Source organism: Talpa occidentalis, unplaced genomic scaffold, assembly GCF_014898055.3.
Source record: "Talpa occidentalis isolate TD23 unplaced genomic scaffold, MPIMG_talOcc4v2.1 talOcc4.19, whole genome shotgun sequence".
Lineage (NCBI taxonomy): Eukaryota > Metazoa > Chordata > Mammalia > Eulipotyphla > Talpidae > Talpa > Talpa occidentalis.
In genome coordinates this window covers 3,053,194-3,058,395 of record NW_023601962.1, presented here as the reverse complement: position 1 = coordinate 3,058,395, position 5,202 = coordinate 3,053,194, and positions in this window count along the sequence as shown.

The following is a 5,202-nucleotide window of genomic DNA, read 5'->3' as shown; positions in this document are numbered from 1 at the left end:
AAGAAGAAAAACAAGAAGGACATGTAGAACTACAAGAACAACAACAAGAATTAGAAGAACAAGAAGAGAAACAGAAGAATAAAAGGAAAAAGCAGAAATAACAGAAGAATAAGCCAAAAAAGCAGAAATTACAGAAGAATAAGCCGAAAAAGCAAAAATAAGAGAAGAATCATCTGAAGAAGAAGGAGAAGAAGCAGAATAAGAGCAAGTAATTGAAAAAGCAAAAAAATGCAGAAGAAACAGAAGAAGATGATGAAGAAGAAGAAGATGTAGAACTACAACAAGAACAAGAAGAACTAGAAGGACAATAAGAGCAAGAATTGTAATAGGAAGAATAAGACGAAAAAGCAGAAATAACAAAAGAATAAGCCGAAAAAGAAGAAATATCAGAAGAATAAGACGAAAAAGCAGAAATAAAAGAATAAGCCAAAAAATCAGAATAACAGAAGATTAAATTGAGGAAGAAGCAGAAGTAGCAAAAGAAGTAGAATTGAAAAAGTAGAAAATGCATTAGAAACAGAAGAAGATGAAGAAGAAGAAGAAGAAGAAGAAGAAGAAGAAGAAGAAGAAGAAGAAGAAGAAGAAGAAGAAGAAGAAGAAGAAGAAGAAGAAGAAGAAGAAGAAGAAGAGGAAGAAGAAGAAGAAGTAGAAGAAGAAGAAGAAGAGGAAGAAAGAAGAAGAAGAAGAAGAAGAAGAAGGAGATGTAGAAGTACAAGATCAACAACAAGAACTAGAAAAACAAGAAGAAAAAACAGCAGAATAAGAGGAAAAAGCAGAAATAACAGAAGAATAAGCCAAAAAAGCAGAATAACAGAATAATAAGCCGAAAAAGCAGAAATATCAGAAGAATCAGCTGAAGAAGAAGTAGAAGAAGCAGAATAAGAGCAAGTAATTGAAAAAGCAAAAAAATGCAGAAGAAACAGAAGAGGATGAAGAAGAAGAAGAAGAAGGAGATGGAGAACTACAAGAAGAACAAGAAGAACTAGAAGAAAAAGAAGAAGAAAAAGAAGAATAAGAGGAAAAAGCAGAGATAACAGAAGAATAAGCCGAAAAAGCAGAAATAACAGATTAAAAAGCTGATGAAGAAGCAGAAGAAGAAGATGAAGTAGAAGAAGAAGAAGGAGATGTAGAACTACAAGAAGAACAACAAGAACTAGAAGAACAAGAAGAACAAGAAGAAACAGAAGAATAAGAGGAAAAAGCAGAAATAACAGAAGAATATGCCGAAAAAGCAGAAAAATAGAAGATTCAGCTGAGTAAGAAGCAGATGAGGAAGAATAAGAGCAAGTAAATGAAAAGGCAAAAAATGCAGAAGAAACAGAATATGATGAAGAAGAAGGACATATAGAACTACAAGAAGAACAAAAGAACTAAAAGAACGAGAAGAACAAAAAGTAGAAACAGAGGAATAAGCCGAAAAAGCAGAAATAAAAAAAGAATAAGCCGAAAAAGCAGAAATAAGAGAAGAATAAGCCGAAAAAGCAGAAAGAACAGAAGAACAAGCTGAAAAAGAAGCAGAAGAAGCAGAAGAAGAAGAACTTGAAAAAGCAAAAAATGCAGAAGAAACAGAAGACGATGAAGAAGAAGAAGGAGATGTAGAACTACAAGAAGAACAAGAAGAACTAGAAGAACAAGAAGAGCGAGAAGAAGAAACATAAGTATAATAGGAAAAATGAGAAATAACAGAAGAATAAGCCGAAAAAGCAGAAATAACAGAAGAATAAGCCAAAAAAGCAGAAATAACAATAGAATAAGCTGAGGAAGAAGCAGAGGAAGCAGAGGAAGAAGTAATTGAAAAAGCAAAGAATGCAGAAGAAGATGAAGAAGAAGGAGATGTAGAACTTCTAGAAGAAGAGGAAGAACTAGATGAATAAAAGAACAAGAAAAAGAAAAAGAAGAATAAGAGGAAAAAGCAGAGATAACAGAAGAATTATCCGAAAAAGCAGAAATAACAGAATAATAAGCTGATGAAGAAGCAAAAGAAGCAGATGAAGAAGAAGAGGAATGGAGATGTAGAACTACAAGAAGAACGACAAAAAGAAACAGAAGAATAAGAGGAAAAAGCAGAAATAACAGAAGAATAAGCCAAAAAAGCAGAAATAGCAGAAGAATAAGAAGAAACAGCAGAATTAAGAAGAATAAGCCAAAAATGCAGAAATAAGAGAAGATACAGCGGAGGAAGAAGCAGAAGAAGAAGAAGTAATTGAAAAAGCAAAAAATGCAGAAGAAACAGAAGAAGCTGAAGAAGAAGAAGGAGAATAGAACTACAGGAAGAACAAGACGAACAAGAAGAACAAGAATTAGAAACGGAAGAATAAGCCGAAAAAGCAGAAAGAACAGAAGAATAAGCTGAAACAGCAGAAAGAACAGAAGAATAAGCTGAAAAAGAAGAACTTGAAAAAGCAAAAAATGCAGAAGATACAGAAGACGATGAAGAAGAAGAAAAAGGAGTTGTAGAACTACAAGAAGAACAAGAAGAACTAGAAGAACAAGAAGAGCAAGAACGAAAACATAAGTATAATAGGAAAAAGGAGAAATAACAGAATAATAAGACGAAAAAGCAGAAATAACAGAAGAATAATCGAAAAAAGCAGAAATAACAGTAAATTAAGCTGAGGAAGAAGCAGAAAAAGCAGAGGAAGTAGTAATTGAAAAAGCAAAAAATGCAGAAGAAGATGAAGAAATAGGAGATGTAGAACTACTAGAAGAACAAGAAGAACTAGATGAACAAAAGAACAAGCAGAAGAAAAAGAGGAATAAGAGGAAAAAGCAGAGATAACAGAAGAATAAGCCGAAAAAGCAGAAATAACAGAATAATAAGCTGATGAAGAAGCAAAAGAAGCAGATGAAGAAGAAGAATACGGAGATGGAGCACTACAGGAAGAACAACAAGAACTAGAAGGAAAAGAACAAGAAGAAGAAACAGAAGAATAAGAGGAAAAAGCAGAAATAACAGAAGAATAAGCCAAAAAAGTAGAAATAACATAAGAATAAGCCGAAACAGCAGAAATAACAGAAGAATCAGCTGAAGAAGACGGAGAAGAAGCAGAAGAAGAAGAGGTAATTGAAAAAGCAGAAAATGCAGAAGAAAAAGAAGAAGATGAAGAAGAAAGAGATGTAGACCCCGCCCTCCCGACTCTGCATGAGCAAAGTTGTAGTTCACAGGGCCGCCGCTAGGGGTCGCTGGCGAGGCGATTCGGGGACCCTCAGCCCCCACGGGGGCAGGCGGACCTCTACCCCATGGGGAAACGCGACCCTCTTCCCCCATGGTGGAACGGGGCCCACTTCCTCGTAACGGTAAATCTTCCCCCGGGGCACACCTGCACCCACCTTTCGCACTCACACGTCCAGGGGCAGGCCGTGTGTACGACGAAGCCCTAGACGGAGGGACTGGGTCTCGCCGTGTGTACAATGATGCCCTAGACGGAGGGGCTGGGTCTCCGTCACGGAGGGCAACCCCTGTAAGCCACAGACAGGCGGCGTGCGCCGCGTCCTCCAAACTACAGGCAGACAGGCCGGCGGGGAAAGCCCCTAGCAAACCAGCACCAATCAGAGGGGAAGAGTCCTCACCTGGCTCAGCAGCGCTGATTAGCCCCAGGCTCCACTCCCGGCCGGGAGTGGAGCCTGACCACGCCCACCGGACTCTGCATGAGCAAAGGTGCAGTTCACAGGGCCGCCGCTAGTGGGTGCGGGCGAGGGGGTTCGGGGACCCAGAGCCCCCACGGGAGTAGGGGAACCTCTACCTCAGGGGGAAACGGGACCCTCTTCCCACTTGGGGGAACGGGGCCACCTTCCCCCTTGGGGGAACGGTAAATATTCCTCCCGGGTCACACCTGCACCCTCCTCTCGGACTCACATACCAGGGGCACGACGTGCGCCCCAAGACGCCCTAGACGGAGGGACGGGGTCACCGACAGGGAGGGCCTCCCCTGTAAGCCACAGCAGGCAGCGCCCGCCGAGTCCTCCAAAACTGCAGGCAGACAGGACGGCGGGGAAAGCCCTTAACAACCTAGCACCACTCAAAGGGGAAGAGTCCTCACCAGGCTAAGCAGCGCTGATGAGCCCCAGGCTCCGCCACCGGACGGAGACTGAGCCCGCCCTCCCTACTCTGCATGAGCAAAGGTGCAGTTCACAGCGCCGCCACTAGGGGGCGCGGGCGAGGGGGTTCGGGGACCCTCAGTGACCACGGGGGTAGGGGAACCTCTACCCCAGAGGGAAACGGGACCCTCTCCCCCCTTGGGGGAACGGAGCCTACTACCCCGTTGGGGAACGGTATACATTCGCCAGGGCACACCTGCAGCCTCCTCGCGCACTGACACACCCAGGGGCAGGCCATGCGCCCGAAGACGCCATAGACGGAGGGGCGGGGTCACCGTCAGGGAGTGCAACCCCTGCAAGCCACGGAGTGGCAGCGATCGGGGCCTCCTCCAAAACTGCAGGTAAACAGGGCGGCGGGGAAAGCCCTTAGCAAAGGGGAAGAGTCCTCACCAGGCTCAGCAGCGCTGATGAGCCCCAGGCTCCGCCTCCGGCCGGAGCCTAACCCTGCCCTCCCGACTCTGCATGAGCAAAGGTGCATTTCACAGCGCCGCCGCTAGGGGCGCGTGCGAGTGGGTTCGGGGACCATCAGCGACCACGGGGGTAGGGGAACATCTACCCCAGGGGGAAACGGGACCCACTCCCCCTTGGGGGAACGGGGCCTACTTCCCTCTTGGGGAACGGTAAACCTTCGCCCGGGGCACACCTGCAGCCTTCTCGCGCACTGACAACCCCAGGGGCAGGCATGCACCCGAAGAGGCCCTAGACAGAGGGACGGGGTCGCCATCAGGGAGGGCACCCTTGCAAGCCACCGAGTGGCGGTGACAGCGGCCTCCTCCAAAACTGCAGGCAGACAGGTCGGTGCGGGAAGCCCCTGGCAACCCAGCACCACTCAAAGGGGAACAGTCCGCACCTGGCCCAGCAGCGCTGATGAGACCCAGGCTCCGCCCCTGGTCGTATCCTGACCCCGCCCACATGACACTGGCTTTGCTGCACACAGGTGCACTTCCTAGGGCCGCCGCTAGGGGGCGCCGGTGAGGGGGTTCAGGGACGCTCAGCCCCCACGGTGCTGGTGCCACCCCTGCACCCATGGGGGTACGGGATTGTCCTTCCCACTGGGGGAACGGGGCCCTCATCCCCGTCGCGGGAGCCTAACCCTTCCTCCCG